Genomic DNA, 19741 nt, shown 5'->3' with positions numbered 1-19741 from the left:
GAAAGAGAAAAACAAATCTCATGTATTAACACATATAAATGGAATTTAGAAAAATGGTACAGATGAACCAGTTTGCAAGGCAGAAATAGAGACACAGATGTAGAGAACAAATGTATGGACACCAAGGGGGGTGGGGGGGTGATGGTGGTGGGATGAATTGGGAGATTGGGATTGACATATATACACTAATATGTATAAAATAGGTAACTAATAAGAATTTGCTATATAAAAAAAATTGCTACTCTCACCCCACACTCCAGACCCCCTTATCCTGCTGTTTTTTTAATAGCACTTATCACCTCTAACTTACTATATGCTTTATTTATTTGTCATGTTATTGTCTGTCTCCCCACCCCCCTCTCTGCTTGAATATAAGGTCCATGATGGCAGGGGTCTTTGTTTTATTTTCTGGAGTATACTTAGCATCTAGAGTGGTGCCTAGTAAACAGTAAATATTTGTGATAGATTGTATTTTCCAAAGATAGCCACAACACTATCTCCCATCCCACACGCACTTCTTCCAAGGTGACCTTGGCACTCTTTTCATTGAATGCTAGGGTCTCTGTCTCTTTTCCTTGAAACTGGCTTGATGTGTATGACTGCGTCAACCAATAAAGTACAGTAGAAGTGATGCTCTGTGACTTCCAGGGTTAGGTCGTAAAATGCCATCCCATGCACCTTGCTCTCTTGGAACTCGACCGCCATACTGTGTGGGAGCCCAAGCAGTCCGTGGAAAGGCCCAGTGGAAAAGTTACTGGGTCCCTCAACCTGCAGCCCCATCTGAGCTCCCAGCTGGCAGCGAGCACCAACCTGAATGCCATCTTGCAAGTGGAGCTTCTCTCGCCCTAGGTGAACCCCTCCAGCTGACTTGCATAGAATGGCTGAATCACTCGCACTGAACCTTGCCCAGTTGTATATAGGTTAATGAACAAAATAAATGATCAGGGGAATGGTGTTGCCTCAGCCAGACCACTAAACTGGACTAAACTGGAATTCTACAGTCAGGGATTTCCTGGTAGCGTTCAAATCACTCCTCAAAGGCAGGTCGGATGTCAGGGCACTGGTGTGAGAGGCCCAGGCTTGGGAATATCCCGACCTCCATGCCAAGCCCACCTCTTCCTCTTCCTGGACAGGAGATAAATTCCCTCTCTGGGCCTCAGGTTCCTTGTGAGAAGGATTAAATGAGATGACACAGTTAGAGAGTTCAGATCAGGGTGTGGTATGTGACAGTCACAAGACTAGTTTGATATTCTTTTCCTTCCATGCAGAGGTCTGGAGCCCAGAGGAAATAAGTCTCGAAAGCCTCTTTGCTTGCATGACCAGGCAGGTGCCCCTGTGGATGGGCTCACCGGGGACGGGCATGGCTGGCAGTCAAGAAGGCACAGGCTCTCACCTGCCTCCGGGTCTCTGCCAGGGACACTGTTCGCCACCCTCCCTCCCTCTGCTTTTGGCTTCACTAATGCCTGCTAACTGTTTGAGTCTCAGTAATTAATTATTAATTGCATCTAGAAGCCCCCATCAGCCTCCCATGGGTGGGATTTCTGCTGCGTGCCCCAGGGCACCCATCCCTCTACCATCCTGGCCAGCATCACACCAGAAGGTGAGTGCCTTCCATCCCTCTCCTTTGTCTGCACGAGGTGAGGACCGGCACAGGGATTCTTGTGCCTTTGCTGAAGCTCCAGTGCCTACCACAGGGCCTGGCATAACAATGATGTGAATAACTGGGGGAAATCTGTGTCTCTCTAGGACACAGGAGCACCAAGGGTTAAGGCTGTATGAGGCTCCTGTGTTGTAGGAGCAGGTACTCTTACGTGGCCGTATGATGGTTTCTTCTTAGGACCCTGAGAGTCTGGGATATAACCAAGAGGTGATAGGTGGGACAGCATAACTCTACTGAAACACTGGTTAGGGGGTGAGGCTGCTCATCTCCAAGAGGCCAGACCATGCTGTGGTTGAGACCTCATCCTGGGGGCCAGACTGCCTGCTCCTCTATCTTGGCTATGTCACTTACTAGCTGTAGGACCTCCAACAACTTACTTAAGCTCTCTGGGCCTCAGTTTTCTCATCTGTAAAATGGGAATAATGGCATCACCTACCCCAGGCATTGGAATTGCAGAGATTTTACCAATTAATATGTGTAAAGCACTCAGAACAGGGTCTGGCATAGTTTAAGTGCTAAGGAGTGTCTGTTATCAATCTGCCTGCAGAGTAGGATCTATATCTGTTCTCTACAGCAGAAAGGTCTGGGCCTCTTCCATCTCTTCAAAAATTCACATAACAAACAGGATTATAAAAATAAACTCGAGATCCAGGCCGTGTGATGAACATCTTTCAGTCCTTCAGTGCTTTTCTGGGACTAAATGCTCCAGAACTCAATTTGGAGGTAATGTCAGAGCTCTGTGCTTGCAGTGAGACTACGAGGCCCAAGTCAAATGTCTCCAGCACTGTCCTCCAAGATAACTCTCCCGCAGCACTCTAAAGGCCCCTCTATGCCCTCTTTCTGCAAAGAATGGGGAGCAAGCCCAGCCTTCGGAAACCTTCCCCATCTTGGAAGCCACCTAACACCACCTCCTTCCTCGGAGTCCGGGTTATTTCAGGAGACTAAAAAGACCACCCAGGAAGCTAATCTTTGGGCTTCACTTCTGGGGGAGGGGGTGTGGGTAGGTGGGAGAGACAGATTTTTCTTGTACAGCAGAGCGCGTGTTCCTTTTTGAAAGGTCCTAGCGGAAATAAATGTACAACTTATTGTGGGCTGCGAAGAGCCACCAGCAGGAGCTGGAGTGACACAAAAGGGGCGTTTGTGCCGGCACAAAACATTTAGCACTTTACCAAGACGTGCACAGCATATAAAAGGAGACGAAGCCTCCGCGAATCCACCAGGCAAGCGCCGCGCCCTGAATGCTGGACGGCCCCTCACGAACCCCAGCACACAGTCTTTCTCCTCTCCCGGGGGCCCCTGCCTCCTCTTGCGTGGAAGGGAGCTCTGTGTGAGTGCAGGTGTGCAAGGGCAGGCCTCCCACTCAGGTGCTCGCCTTGTCTTCCTAAGCAGACCTGCTCACCCCCACGCTCAAGAGGACAGCTGAAAATCCGGGCATAATGAGACGAAGCATTAGAAAGTTATACATTAAAGTAAGACACTCAATAAATGTGTTTTATCCCACTCAACTGACAAGGATACAGGTGTCCCCCGCTTTTCATAAGTTCGCTTTACGCCAGTTCGCTTTTACGAAAGACCCACATTCGTACCTCTTTTCAGTAATCGAAAGAAATCCGAAGAGGATTTTCATTTTTGCAAAAGGCAAAAAGCAAAAACAGCATTCAGTGTTTGTTTTGCAGGGAGCCTTCTAGAAGCAGCTCGCACCCTGAGCAGTGAGACAGGCACCACCAAGCTCCTTACCTGGGAACTACGCTCAGCATCGCAGCATCAAGCCGCCAGAGCTTTGAACTGTGTCTGTGAGCATCTGTGATTTATTCTCTGCATCCGTTAGCAACATGTGTCCTAAGGTGATCGCTTCTTCACTTTACACCATTTCAGCTTATGAAAGGTTTCATAGGAATGCTCTACTTTTGGACAGCAGGGGAGACCTGTGCCTTCATAACAACCTGGAAGGTGAGGCTCAAATTCAGCTTCCTTGGAAGAGGAGGTGGTACCTCAACATTCACAATGCCCAGAGCATCCAGAGGCATGGGCAAGGGAACGTGGGACTGAGTGTGTGCCCAGTCTTTTTTGCTTTAAGGGTATAGGAATCACAGGTCCTCGTGAGGAGACATGCAGGAAATACTATCTGCCCTTGAACTTAAACCTGTCTCTCTAGAGCTTTCTTTCATCCTTTTCAGCTTTTCACTCCCGCCCATCACAGGCACACAGAAAAAGCAGATCTATGCTCTCCACTGACCAGCCAACCCTCAGATGTCGGCCAAAGTCCAGGGGACACCTCCTGTATGGCTGGTTCTGCTCGGAGGCTGGGGATAACCAGGGGAGGCTGCAGGGACCCTGCCCCCACAGAGCTCACAGGCGACACAGGGAGACAGCCAGCCAGGCCCACGTGAGCTAACTCAATAACACACATGATAAGGATCAAAGTGAATGATGTGTAAAGCAGACACATCTGGGAGCAAATCCTGGGATGTCAGCCCATAAAGGGACAAGAGGAAGCTTTTTGTTCAATGTTAAAAAAAAAAAAAAAAAAAACTAGCAGCAAAACATTCTATTCAAGCTACACTTTTACTGGGATCTGGGTATAGAAAACTGAAGAAAGCAGAGCTGCTCTCTTGGATTGAAGCAGGTGAGGGCAGGACATGGATGCCTCCAGACTCTTCCCTCTCTTTTCCCTCTGATGAGCAGAGGACCCCAGTTGCCTCCCCACCTTACAATATCAGGCGTCTGGGCAGCCCCATCCTTAATACTGTTGCTCTAGTACAACCTCTTCACTTATAGGAAGAATGATTTGCTTGCATGCCCATCCCTCCCCCATGCCCCCACCCCTGCACCACAACTCTCAGAACGGGTGAAAATATTTGCAAATGAAGCAACTGACAAAGGATTAATCTCCAAAATTTACAAGCAGCTCATGCAGCTCAATATCAGAAAAACAAACAACCCAATCCAAAAATGGGCAGAAGACCTAAATAGACGTTTCTCCAAAGAAGATATACAGATTGCCAACAAATACATGAAAGAATGCTCAACATCATTAATTATTAGAGAAATGCAAATCAAAACTACAATGAGATATCATCTCACACCAGTCATAATGGCCATCAGCAAAAAATCTACAAACAATAAATGCTGGAGAGGGTGTGGAGAAAAGGGAACCCTCTTGCACTGTTGGAGGGAATGTAAACTGATACAGCCACTATGGAGAACAGTATGGAGGTTCCTTAAAAAACTAAAAATAGAACTACCATACGACCCAGCAATCCCACTACTGGCCATATACCCTGAGAAAATCATAATTCAAAAAGAGTCACGTACCACAATGTTCATTGCAGCTCTATTTATAATAGCCAGGACACGTAAGCAACCTAAGTGTCCATCGACAGATGAATGGATAAAGAAGATGTGGCACATATATACAATGGAATATTACTCAGCCATAAAAAGGAACAAAATTGGGTCATTTATAGTGATACGGATGAACCTAGAGTCTGTCATACAGAGTGAAGTAAGTCAGAAAGAGAAAAACAAATACCGTATGCTAACACATATATATGGAATCTAAAAAACAAACAAAAAATATGGTCTTGAAGAACCTAGGGGCAAGATGGGAATAAAAACACAGACCTACTAGAGAATGGACTTGGGGAGGGGGCAGGGCAAGCTGGACAAAGTGAGAGAGTGGCATGGACACATATACACTACCAAATGTAAAATAGATAGCTAGTGGGAAGCAGCCGCATAGCACAGGGGGATCAGCTCGGTGTTTTGTGACCACCTAGAGGGGTGGGATAGGGAGGGTGGGAGGGAGGGAGACGCAAGAGGGAAGAGATATGGGGATATATGTATATGTATAACTGATTCACTTTGTTATAAAGCAGAAACTAACATACCATTTTAAAGCAATTATACTCCAATAAAGATGTTAAAAAAAAAAAGTAAGGAAAAAATATAGGTGAGAATTCTCAGGAAAGACAGAAACTGGAGAGAAAAAAGGATCGGTAAGAAGCTAAAAATACCTTCAAGTGAGAGCCTTCTTATCATATCAGTAAATATAAAAATATCTATAAACCTAAAAATTTCTCTGCTTGGTATTTTTTTATTTCATTTCTCTGTTAGCGTTTCTTCATTAATCTTCTTACTGACTTATAGTAACAAGTGCTAACAATTACTAAACAACTATTAAATATCGTTTCCATTCTTTAAGAGCATTGTTTGCATTTTCTCATCTAACACTCAGAACAACCCTTTCAGCTGGACTATGATTCCCTTTATATAAATGAGAAAATTGAGAACTCAGAGAGGTTAAGAGGCTTGTTCACGATCACTCGGCCGTGAAGTGGAGAAATGTGCATTGGAACCCGGGGTATGCATTCGCTGACTGTTTCACAAGAGTAGGTGATAAATTCAGTAATTTGGAGGACCAGTGCCCTCTTCCTGGGCCCTGTGGTCACAGAGCTGGGTAATGTATTGTTCTCACTGCCGCTTAGAGCCTGGAGGTTGGAGTTACCTAAGTTCCAGGCTTTCTTTGGGGCCCAAAAGATACCTCAGCCTTTAGTCTGGGTCCCTAAGGGCACCAGAGAGTGAGCTGCAGCCCCACACCAAGGTCTCTGGGCAGGCTCCAAGTAGTGACAGCACGCCCAAAGCCCAGACGCAAGAAAATCTTCCAATCTCTGTTTTGGAGTGTGCTTCGTCTAGAAAAGCAGGCCTGCTTTCATGGGCTTTCCCACTGGTGTTACACACGGCTAAATAGGGGCCGTATTTCACCCTAGAAATGGCTGCATTTCAGGAGCAGAGTGTGATTAAGAAAGACGGATGGTGGGCAATATCCTTTACCAGCACCTGTGCTGTGCGCAGGGATCTATTTGGCAGAAAGGAGCTATGTAGGAGCAAGATCATTACCATTTGAACTAGAAAACAAAATGCGGTGGAGGTGGTGAGGAATGGGAGGGGAGGGAAGGAGGGTGATACCGAGGTGAAGAGGTAGGCACTACAGAAAAATGCTGGGCTGCAGGAGGAGCTTCATCCCTGGAACCAGAGGACTGGTTCTGACTGAGAAGGTTGGGGCAAGCCTCCCCCTCGCTGGCTTCAGTTTCCCCATCAAACCCCTCAGAAGTCTTGTCTTGCTCAGATACCCAAGGCTGGAGGAGGCACTGTTTGGAAGCGACCACACCCAACGACAGACTAGATCAGCCTCGAGGACACCGGAACTGAGTACTTAGCCACGTGATGATGGCAACAGCCCCCACCCCCATCCCCCTTTTTTGAGAGGCAGGGACCTCTGGCTGTGGAACTTCAAAACTGCAGCATGAAGGTGTGCAGGCTGAGGCGTGCGGGATCAGGGAACGGACACTGGTTATGGGGCTGGATGGACCTTAGTCCCAGTGTTTCTATAGATCATGTGGGTTAATACATTTGCCTTTCTTTGTTTATTTTGGCCTCGCCTCACAGCATGTCGGGTCTTAGTTCCCCGACCAGGTATCGGACCTGTGCCCCCTGCAGTGGAAGCCTGGAGTCCAAACCACTGGACCACCGGGGAATTCCCTAGGTTAATAAATTTGGAGTTAACAACTTCAAAAAGGTAAAGAAAGATGAAAGGCACTAGGATAAGACAAAAAGAGACTTTAGAGTTAAGTGGATTAGGGCGGGGGTACCCACCCCTACACTTGTTGGCTTTGTAAGCTCAGGAAAGTTGCGGTTCTCCAAGCCGGCCTTTTTCCTCTTTCCTCGTCTGGAAAATGGGGATAAAGACCACCCCCACAGAGCTATTACAAATATTAAATGGAATAACGGTTTGTAAATTCTTAGCACAGAGCCCGACATAAAAATAAATTACTTTTTGTTGCAATAGTAAATGGGAGTGTTTTCTTAATTTCACTTTCAGATTTTTCATCATTAGTGTATAGGAATGCCAGAGATTTCTGTGCATTAATTTTGTATCCTGCTACTTTACCAAATTCATTGATCAGCTCTAGTAGTTTTCTGGTAGCACCTTTAGGATTCTCTGTGTATAGTATCATGTCACCTGCAAACAGTGACAGCTTTACTTCTTCTTTTCCGATTTGGATTCCTTTTATTTCCTTTTCTTCTCTGATTGCTGTGGCTAAAACTTCCAAAACTATGCTGAATAATAGTGGTGAAAAGTGGGCAACCTTGTCTTGTTCCTGATCTTAGTGGAAATGATTTCAGTTTTTCACCATTTCGGATGATGTTGGCTGTGGGTTTGTCATATATGGCCTTTATTATGTTGAGGTAAGTTCCCTCTATGCCTACTTTCTGGAGGGTTTTTATCATAAATGGATGTTGAATTTTGCCGAAAGCTTTCTCTGCATCTGTTGAGATGATCATATGGTTTTTCTCCTTCAATTTGTTAATATGGTGTATCACATTGATTGATTTGCGTTTATTGAAGAATCCTTGCATTCCTGGGATAAACCCCACTTGATCATGGTGTATGATCCTTTTAATGTGCTGTTGGATTCTGTTTGCTAGTATTGTGTTGAGGATTTTTAGAGAAATGGAAATAAAAACAAAAATAAATAAATGGGACCTAATGAAACTTAAAAGCTTTTGCACAGCAAAGGAAACCATAAACAAGACGAAAAGACAACTCTCAGACTGGGAGAAAATATTTGCAAATGAAGCAACTGACAAAGGATTAATCTCCAAAATTTACAAGCAGCTCATGCAGCTCAATATCAGAAAAACAAACAACCCAATCCAAAAATGGGCAGAAGACCTAAATAGACATTTCTCCAAAGAAGATATACAGATTGCCAACAAACACATGAAAGAATGCTCAACATCATTAATCACTAGAGAAATGCAAATCAAAACTACAATGCAATGTCATCTCACACCAGTCAGAATGGCCATCATCAAAAAATCTACAAACAATAAATGCTGGAGAGGATGTGGAGAAAGGGAACCCTCATACATTGCTGGTGGGAATGTAAATTGATACAGCCACTATGGAGAACAGTATGGAGGTTCCTTAAAAAACTAAAAATAGAACTGCCATATGACCCAGCAATCCCACTACTGGGCGTATACCCTGAGAAAACCATAATTCAAAATGAGTCATGCACCACAATGTTCATGCAGCTGTATTTACAATAGCCAGGACATGGAAGCAACCTAAGTGTCCATCGACAGATGAATGGATAAAGAAGATGTGGCACATATATACAATGGAATATTACTCAGCCATAAAAAGGAAAATTGAGTTATTTTTAGTGAGGTAGATGGACCTAGAGTCTGTCATACAGAGTGAAGTGAGTCAGAAAGAGAAAAATAAATACCGTATGCTAACACATATATATGGAATCTAAAAAAAAAAAAAAGGTCAAGAAGAACCTAGGGGCAAGACGGGAATAAAGATGCAGACCTACTAGAAAATGGACTTGAGGATACAGGGAGGGGGAAGGGTAAGCTGGGACAAAGTGAGAGAGTGGCATGGACATATATACGCTACCAAATGTAAAATAGATAGCTAGTGGGAAGCAGCCGCATAGCACAGGGAGATCAGCTCGGTGCTTCGTCACCACCTAGAGGGGTGGGATAGGGAAGGTGGGAGGGAGGGAGATGCAAGAGGGAAGAGATATGGGGACATATGTATATGCATAACTGGTTCACTTAGTTATAAAGCAGAAAGTAACACACCATTGTAAAGCAATTATACTCCAATAAAAACATTAAAAAAATAAAATAAAATAAATGACTTGATAAATAGAGGCTATCACCTACATACTCCTCCTCCCCATTAAAACATCATCGTCATCATCACCATTGCCATCCTCAGCCTGGATAAGGAAGCTTTCTCTTTTAGTTTTGGTGGTTTCACTTCTCTAAAGGTTCCTGCAGAGCAGACGGAGAGCCCTGTTTTTTGTGGCCCCAGAGGGAAGCTAGGATCAACAGGACATGGGGAAAAGGCACCGTGTAACTAGCACACACTTGGCACACTCTGTTCTGCTTGTTCAAAGGAGCCACTGTTTCTTGTTTTAGCAGCTGGGTATATAGAACTGAAAACAACATAAGCATATCATGTATAATATCATACATGCTTTATACATTAATAACATATGCACGTACAAAGTGGATTCAAGAGACCTGGGTGAAGTAATGGAACCAGACACAAACATCTGGGAGATGTGTACTCTACACATAGGGAATAGTGAGGCCAAAAGCTTGGAGTGCTAGAAGGAGAACAAGCAGGCCAGGGATGGAGGGAGGGAGTGAGGGCGTGGTAGGAAATAGCAGAAGTCGGCAGAGGCCAGCTCAGAAAGAGTTGATAGTGGAAAGGATGCTGGATTCATTCTAAATATGCTTAGATGGTTAATGTCAGCGGGGGTGGCCTTGGAGCAGGGGGTGGTATGATATGATTTTTATTTTAAATGATACTTCCAGCTGTTATGTGGAAAATGGACTTGGTGGGGATGAGCAAGGCGGGGAGCAGAGACCAGTCTTGAGGCTCTGCCGTCTCCCAGGTGAGGGATGATACTAGCTTGAACTCGGAGGTCCTTTGAAGGTGTTGAAACATTTTTGAATAATGGATATATTTTCAAGGTGGATATATTTTAAAGTAGATGGACTTTCAAGGTATATTCTCAAAACAGGATCTGCTGACAGTTTGGATGTGGACATGAGAGGCAGAACTCGTCAAGGATTAACTCCAAGTGTTTGCGCCTGAGTAATAGGGCACGTGGGCATCGGTGCCTTTTCCAGGATGGGACAGACTGTGGGAGGAGCAGGTGGAGGGCATAATGAGTTCGGTTCCAGACATTCAACGTTTGAGATGCCCATTAACCATTCAAATGGAGGCATTTATGAGGTTGGGGCTGAGCTATGTGGCATTTAAAACCAGGGCGCTGAATGAAATCAGTGTGGGAGGGAGAAGTTGAGGAGTGTGCTGGGGTGACCTGTAACATTTAGAGGTCGGGAAGCAGGGAGGATCCAGCAGAGGCCAGTGAGTCAGAGCTGCCTATAAGAATCAGGAGAGAGTGTTGTCTTAGAATAAAGAAGTTGTTTCTGGCAGGAAGGAGTGACTAGCTATGTTACACAAAAGGGTCCAGGAAATAGAGACTGAGAATTGGTCATTGAAATTTGGCAAGACGAAGGTCACTGGGGACATTGACAATGGGATTTGAGTGTGCTGCTGGGAGGGAAGGGGTGGGGTGAGAGACCGGTGGAAGCGGATTCAAGAGAGAAGGAAGGTGAGACACTGGAGGTGGTGAATACAGGTAACTCTTTAGAGGGGTTGTGCTATAAAAAGAGGGCAGAGAATTGGAGTGGAGCCCAATTCCTATGGAGGGATTAAGGAAAGGGTTTTGTTTTGTTTTGTAAAATGAGAGATCTGAAAACACATTTATATTGATGGACATGATCCAGGAGAGGGGAGAAACTGCAAAAACAAAGCCTACAATGGTGGAAAGGGAGCCCAGTGCCTGAGTTCAGGGACAGTCCAAAGTCTGTGGGACCTGAGCTGATGCAATCCAAAGAGGCTTCTTTTGAGAAAAAGAATTCAAAATCATGAATTCAAAATCAGTTATGGAAATGAATATTTACTTAGTACGAGAAGAGAAATCATAGCAAATCAACAACACTTTAAAGATGCACGTATCTTTCTTCTGAGATTTCTTTAGGCCGGGATTTCTCAGTCTGCACAAGATTGACATTTTTGGCCAGATAATTCTTTGTTGGAGGGGGCTGTCCTGTGCATTGTAGGATGTTCAGCAGAATCTCTGGTGTGTACCCACTAGATGCCAGTAGCAGCCATCCCCCAATTCTGACAACTCACGATGTCTGAGACATTGCCCTCCACCACCTTGAGAAACACATGCTTTAGATAATTTACTTGAAATGCTTACATACAACAGTATGTATACATGGTCACAATCTCCACCTCAAATATCTACAAGCCCTAGAAACCTCTAGCACTGACAGGCACCAGGCAAATAAAGGTCTCTGAAGCTTAGGCTCCCTTTGCTTCTGATAAACCCACCTCTGCTCGAGTTGAGGGCTTGCACTTAGACTGGAGCAGGGAGAACACCCATCAAAAAAGAAGGCAAATACATCCTTTATCCAGATCCACCAATTTGTAACATTTTGACACATTTGTTTTCTTCCTCTCTCTCTCTCTCCTTCTCTCTCTCCCACACACACATATTGTTATCTATTTTCCTGAGCTATCACAAAAGTTTTCAGACATCATGTCTCTTTACCCTTAATGTTTCACTGTGTATTTCCTAAAAACAAGAATATCCTCAGGATAGTTGTCAACTTCAGGAAATTGCACATGGATATGATACTTTTATCAAATCTACCTTCCATACTCTAATGCTTTTCAACTGACCCAATTATGTCCTTTATAATTGTCTTTTCCATTTTCCATCCAGTACAGGTGAAACAGGAGAGATGGGGGCAGGGCACAACCTTTGAAAGAATGACACAGCCCAAGGACATGACATAAACTGATTAGAACCAAATGGGTCCAAGATGGCAGACAAGTCAACTTCCACTAGACCTTGAGCCTCAGTATAAGCTGACATCAGCAAGCTAAATGACATACCCACAGGCGCCATGACAGGTCCAAGGCTGACCATAAGGATCAAAAAGTGGGTGGTGGCCCAATCCCTGGAAATCCCCGCCCCTTCCTAAAATAGCTGGAATACTCCTCCCACTCATTAGCCTATGAAATTACCCACCCCTATAAAAACTGACAACCCCATACCCTGGTGCCTTTCTCATCTTCTGAGATGGCCCACACTCTGTCTGGGGAGTGTGTTTCTCTCTAAATAAATCCAATTCTTACCTACCACTGAATTCTTTCTGCAATGAGACATCAAGAACCTGAGCTTCATTAAGTCCTGAAAACAGGCGTGTGATCTCAGTTGGAAGACTGTGGGTTTTGGTAGGATTCAAGTCCCGGCTGCATGGGTTCAAGTCCCAATCTGGGTTTAGGCTGGGTTCGAGTACCGGCACAGGGATTCGAGTCCCAATCTGAGGTGCACGGTTTCACAGGACCTGTTCCAGGACCACATATTACATGTAGTTCTCATGTTTCTTTAGTCTCTTTTTATCTGGAATCTCAGTTTGTGTTTGTCTTTCATGCCAGTGACAGTTTTGAAGAATAAACGCCAGTTTCTTTCCTTTAATGTTCAATAATAAAATATTTGGTATTTGGTAATTTATATATGTTTACATTTTAATAATAAAATATTTTGAATCTGCAAAAAAAAATAAAGAAAGAAAAGAAAAGAAGGCAAGACAGTTTAGGGTATAGATACCAGTGAACTGATAGACTTGAATCTTCTCATTACTTGTGTTCTCTCAGTGCCATAAAAAGCAAGGGCCTCGGGCTTCCCTGGTGGCGCAGTGGTTGAGAGTCCGCCTGCTGATGCAGGGGACATGGGTTCGTGCCCCGGTCCGGGAAGATCCCACATGCCACAGAGCGGCTAGGCCCGTGAGCCATGGCCGCTGAGCCTGCGCATCCGGAGCCTGTGCTCTGCAACGGGAGAGGCCACAACAGTGAGAGGCCCGCGTACCACAAAAAAAAAAAAAAAAAAAGCAAGGGCCTCCACTAACAGCGTAATGGCAGGAGGCTGTGTTAGAGTTTTGCAGGAAAAGGGAAGGAATGAAGTAGTCACTCTGCAGAGTAACAGAGTGAGTGGACTAGGGTTCCTGTAAGCCCTGTAATGGACTGGAAGTGGGATAGAGAAAGAAGACCAGTCCCGGCAGCTCAAGGATGGGATGGGTGCCTTATAAGTTAGTGCACGCCTCATCACCAGAGCAATCTGCCCTGTAATAGGCATTCAAGCTGCAATGGCAGGTCAGACCACATGATCCTACCAGGCCTTCTAGTTCTGGGACTCTGTGATTATAGAGTGAAGCAACTTGATGCCCTAGACTTTACCAGGTAGAATTACTCTGCGGCACCTTCACTCACAAAAGCATTAAGATCAGTCCCATAAATAATGGTTGTGATGGCTGAGCACACTGGCCCTGAGTGGGGGCTTTCCAGGCCTCATCTCATTCAATACTCTCAGCAAGATAAGAGAATTCTAGAAAGTGTGAGTCATGTATCCACTGTCACACAGCTGGTAGAAATGGTGTGACCCAAATCGAGGAACATTCTACAAAATGCCTGACCAGTATTCTTCATGACTGTCAAGGTCAAAAAACAAAACAAAACAAAACAAAACACAAGTAAAGACGGAAAAACCGTCTCAGAGCAGAGGAGATTGAGGAGACATGATAACTCAATGCAATGTTATATCTTGGATTGGATTCTGGAACAGAAAGAGGGTATTACTGGAAAAACTGGTGAAATTCAAATGAAGTCTCGGGCTTCCTGAAGAGTAAGGTACCGGTGTTGGTTTCTTAGTTCTGACGACTGTGTCATGGTAAGATATTAACATCAGAGGAAAATAGTTGAGGTGCCAATGAACACTCTTGGTATTATCTTTGCAATCTTTCTGTAAATCTAAAATGAGTTCAAAATAAAAACTTCCCTAGAAACAACAATAACAGCAGTAGTAGCAGCAGCAGCAGCAACAAAAACAAAGATGTGACTAATTCCCAGGCATTCTGACTCCAGGAGCTCTGCTTGTCTGTGATGTTCCGGCCGCTGGGAGCTGGAGGTAGTTATCCTGTCTTCAACATGATAGGTCTAAGGCCTCTGCTTTCTGCCTTTACACCGACCTGTGTCCTCCAGCCAAGAGGCAGCCTGGTACAGTGCAAAGGGATGGCTTTGAATCCGGGCAAAAGCTGGTTCAGCATCAGCTCCCCTATTAACTAACCATGTGTCTGTAGAGAAATCACTTTCCACCTCAAACCTCTGGTTTCCTGCATCTGTAAACCGCAGCCCATACATAATCTCTCCCTGACCCAGGCTTCACGTGAGACTCCAAATGGAAACCGAGAAAAGCACAACACTCGGCACACAGTAGGTGCTCAATAAACACGAGGTCAGGCTTCTTTCTTAAGAGCTCAGAACCAAGAGCAAACCAGGCCTCTTTCTTTTTGACAAGAACCTTTCATGTTTGATTTATAGGCTGGTTTAGGTAGTTGAATTTTAAATAATTCATAGCCTTGCTGTTAATATTTGTAGTTGTTGAATTCCTCTAATAAAACATTTAGGGATTTCTTCCCTCCCTGAAGTGTATTTTGCCCGGAGAATGATACGTTTTCTGAAATGTAGGACTTGGCTGCCCTCTCTTTACTCTCCTTTCTGCAGCGAATCCTGTCTATTGCTGTGGCAGGGGTGAGAGATGCCAGTTTGGGTTTTGCTAAGTAGCTATGGGTATGCAAAAAATAGGGACATCACTTCAACTGTGGCTGCGGCTTGGCAGGTGGGATCACCTTATTAGGACCTGTGTGATGGTGATGAATAGACTTCTTATTAGAGCTGAGTTTGAACTTAGAGTTGCCATGTCCTTACTGTGTGAGCTCATACAGGTAACCTTACCTTTCTGTGCCTTCGTTTTCTCGTGTACAAAAATGGGAATGATAACACTCTTGGTTACTTTGCCTGGCATGCTTCTGGGTCTTCAAATTCTGCCTGTACCCATAGAACCTGCTTTACCTAATCTTTCCCAGCCTCAGCCCCTGCCTCGTGCATTTGATGTGACAAACAGACTCCCCATTTATTCCTTTTTCTTCTCACTTTGGTTTGGGCCATTTCCATGAGAACCCCAGTCTCTTTCTTGGACAAAACCCCACTGGCTTTGTCATTTCTCAGTTGCCCTAAATTTGGGGGAAGGGACATGATTCGAGCATGCTGTGGCATTTTCTTAAGGAGGCTCTGGCTCCCTCTCAAAGACGCAAGGGAGTCTGAAACACAAGGCAAGCTTCACAGGTGCCAACTGTATTGTTCAACGAATATACTCCCCTTTACAGCACTTATATTTCATTCTCTACTGCCAGAATGGAGACACATGCTGCGTTTCTGCATTCGTAATTGGGGAAGAACAGATGGGAGAGATGCAGTTGGAAGTAATGCTGTCATTAAAATAATCTATACTGCTCGTAACTCTCTGGCATGTGCAAGAAGGTGAGTGGAGCCACGTGGAACAAGTGTCTTCACATCCATTCCTTGGGGAAATTATGGGGGGTTCGTGCTTTGGTAATATCCACATTCCCTCATGGCATACCTCTGTGGGTGCACCTCTACCTCCGGGGCCCCGAAGACAAGAAAAGGAGATGGGTGGAAATATTTCCTTAGGTGGGGTGGGCATTCTGGAGAAGAACAGCAGGGGCAAAGGTGCAGAGTCTGGAAAATAGGGGGTGTTTTCAATTACTAGTTAGAAGAGCAGCCTGGCTGGGGTGGAGATCTTTCTAGGGAAGGAGTGGGGAATGTGGCTGGAGGAGAACATGGGCCGTGGTGATGAGGTTCTCAATGCCAAGAGGTGTTGAACGACAATCCCTAAGGTTGGTACAAAGAGCCCTGGCCTGGGATTCAGGCTCAGTTCAGGCTGTTACTAACTATGTGAACATGGGCAAGACATATCTTTCTTGGGCCTCAGTTCTTCATCTGTAAAGGGGAGTATATTCTTTGATGATCCAAATAAAGTCTTTAGTAGCTTGAAGGACAGTAGCTCCGAACTTCAGCAGGACACAACTAATTCCTGAGTATTTATTCTCTTCTGGCCATGAAGGTCAAGTTTAAACTAAGGTTATCCCAGTCCCTATTGTTTTATTAATAATAATATTAATAATAATAATAATAAGAAGAAGAAGAAGAAGAAGATAATAAGGCTCCCTGTTACAGAGGGACTACTATGTGCCAGGCACTATAAAATTCTTTATTATGTGTCTTGATCTTGATCACCGTCATCAGAAGCCCATCATGCAGAGGTTGTCACCCCTTCACATCTGGAGCTCAGAGGTAAGAGGATGTACTTGTGTCACCCAGTGCTGAGTGGCAGGGCCAAGAGTCATGCCCGCCTTTGGCAGCTGCCCTATTCTCGCCAGTCCCATTGCCATGACAAGATGGCACCTCCTAAAGCAAAGAACACTGTGGAAATCTTTAATGTCCACTGGCTAATTTAATCCTTTCCACTGACCTTCAAGGGAGATCCTGGGATCCCTATTCTATAGAGGAGTACACTATGGTTCTGTAAAAAGAAATCACCAGTCCAATGTCATAGAACCAGCCTGTGACACAGCGGGGCTTCAGCTTCACATTGGCCCTGCATAAAGGCTCTGGATGCTACCTTAGGTGTTTCTGTGCTCAAATTCACAAAGGTGGAGCCTGGAATTAGGGAGCAGATCCACAATCTCTTCCCCCAAAGTCTGGGATGTTCTTTGCAAACTTTTTTCTCACGGAGGCTCCATGCTGCCAAACTTCCAAACTGCCCTCTCCTGCCCCGGAAAGCATTCTCTCTGCAGACACGTCAATGCCATTGTCACAAGGGGAACATCTGGGCTGATACCTTCAAAAGTCTGCCGCAGCCTTAGACTTGCTAGAAGGCCAAGGATTCCCTGTAGCTGTGACCAACCTCTTCCTTGGGGAAAAGACTTTTGACCACTAGACCAGCATGTCGACTCAAGCTTTAGAAGATGAGTTTTCACCATACTCTTCAGAGGGTCACCTTATTTCTACACACTGGAGTTTCATACTGTTACCTCCCCCCACTATCGATGGGCCACCACCAATGAAAAGAGCTGGTGAAGCTCTCTGGACATCACTTTAGGGCACCTGAGCTTGGAAGTTGGGAGGGAGGAGGGGAAGTTGACTGAGTATACAAATCAGCTCAAAAATATCCAATCACAGCCCTGCAAGGTAGGTACTGCATTACTATGCCCATTTCATAGATGAGGAAATTAAATTTAGAAAGGTTTATTAAATGACTTGCCCAAGACATGTGGTAAGTGATAGAAGCAAGGTTTGAATCCAGGTCTTTTGTTTTTCTGACATCAAAAACCTGTAGCGGGCTTCCCTGGTGGCACAGTGGTTGAGAGTCCGCCTGCCGATGCAGGGGATACAGGTTCGTGCCCCAGTCCGGGAAGATCCCACATGCCGCGGAGTGGCTGGGCCCGTGAACCATGGCCACTGAGCCTGCGCGTCCGTAGCCTGTGCTCCGCAACGGGAGAGGCCACAACAGTGAGAGGCCCGCGTACCGCAAAAAAACAAACAAACAAAAAAACCCTGTAGCCTTTTTGGCTGTACCACATGACCTCTGATGCTAAGAAAACACAGATTTGGCCCTCATCTGTCTCACCTCCACTCTCACCTTTCTCATTGATCCAAGATTTCTCACTACCTTGGGAAATGCCATTGTTCCAGCCATTTGGGCAACAAAAGTGCTAATTTCTCTTGGAAGATATTTCCCTGGTCATTTTTCGCTTAAGGGACAAGGATGTCAATTTTGGACTCCTGTGTATTGCAAAGACCCCAGTGATGACCATGTTCCTGCCACCCACAGAGTCTTTGCACATGCTGTTCCCTCTGTCTGAAATGCTTTTCCCTCACCGCTTTCCCTCTTTAACCCTGCTCACCATTTAGATCTCAGATCTATTGTGACTTTCTCAGGAAGCTGCCCTGAACCCATGTTGAGGTCAGCCCCCTCCCATCCCAATGAACTCTCAGAGCATTGCACTAGTTTACTCTCTGGCACATAGCTCAGTTTCCAAGTGTTGATTAATTGGTGAGTTACTGGGTTTATGCCAGCCTCTTCCACTAGACCATAAGCTCTAAGAGGGCAGAAAGCACATTTACTTGGATCACTATTGAGTCCTCAATTCCAATCACAGGGCTCGGAAGATAGTAGATGCTCAGTGAGCATTTCTGAATGAATGCACGGATGCATTAAGGTACAGGATGCTAAAATGCCTGGGTCTGGAGACAACAGAATTTCCTAACTTGTGCTTTAAAGAGGCATAGCTTTCTCTTTGTGGCTAGTTAGAAATACAGAATTTCCGGCTCCATCCCAAACCTTTCTGAATCAGAATCTGCATTTTAACATGATCCTCAGATGATTCCTATGCATATTAATGACTGATCAGCCATGCAAAGGAGAAAGGAAGGTAGAAGGGAAGGCTGTGGTAGCCCAAGGTAATAAATCAGTTAACTGGTTCACCAATTAATTTGGTAAAATTATCTGAGCATCAACTATGTGTCTAGTACTACATTGGGCCCTGTGACTCTGGCGTGAACACAGTAGATATGATGCCTGCCTTTAGAGAACACCTTATACCTGCCTGGATGGGCAAGGCATCTAGAGCTACCAAAGCAGAGGGAGGAGATGCTTATTGATCTAGGGGCAGGAGGGCTTCCTGCAGGTGGTGACTGGGAGTGGTGGGTAGAGAGGGCAACCTCATATTCAATGGAGCTTCTTGTCACATGTCACCAGGCTAGAGGCTGACAGATGGCTTGGGAGGTTCTTGCAATAATCCAGGCTAGAAATGCAAGCTGGTCTTTATTCCCCTGTAGAGTCTCCTCCACTCTCTCCTGTAAGCCTTTCTACAAAACCTGTGAATCAAGTAATGGCCAAATCCCATGACCTCTCTCTCCCATGAGAGCCTCCCTTGTTCTTTTCTTATTTACATTCTGCCTCCAAATGTCAATTTCCCACCTTCTTCTTGACTCCCTCTATGTTTTCTTCCCCCTTCCACCAATGCTTTTCCTAGCATTCCTCTGATATATCCATTATGTGGACTATAATGTAGCCATTAGAAATTATGTTTACAAAGACTGTGTGATAACACGGAACACACTTAGGTTATAACAGGAAGTAGGGTGAAAAATCATACAGGCATATCATTACAAGTCTTATAAAAATAAAAACACTATGTATCGTTAAAAAAAAGCAAAACTCGAGAAGTATCAACCAATATTTACATTTGCATGGGGACTTAAAAATACTTATTTAAATTTTCTCTATTTTCCATTTTTTTTACAACTTGGGAATGTCTTTTATAAATAAAAAAAAACACAAATTAAAAACGGCTGTCATTTATTTACTATGTCATTTTGGGCAAGTTTGTTAATTTCCCTGAGCCTCAGTTTTCTCATCTCTAAAGCGGGGCCAAGAATTGTGCTCCCCACACGGGGTGTTTTAAGATAGTGTTCATTGAGCCCGGCAG

General features: G+C 44.8%; 1 protein-coding gene across 3 annotated transcripts in view; it reads right to left on the bottom strand.

The window, feature by feature from the left end:
- The window catches only part of ASTN2 (astrotactin 2), a gene marked incomplete at both ends in the record, with an annotated part of 919723 nt that overhangs the window by 394606 nt on the left and 505376 nt on the right, over positions 1 to 19741 (bottom strand). The gene's annotated exons all lie outside the window — the stretch shown is intronic.

This window comes from Hyperoodon ampullatus, assembly GCF_949752795.1.
Source record: "Hyperoodon ampullatus genome assembly, chromosome: 6".
NCBI lineage: Eukaryota > Metazoa > Chordata > Mammalia > Artiodactyla > Ziphiidae > Hyperoodon > Hyperoodon ampullatus.
The sequence above is the reverse complement of the archived record's forward strand: the minus strand, read 5'-3'. Positions and strand labels throughout refer to the sequence as shown.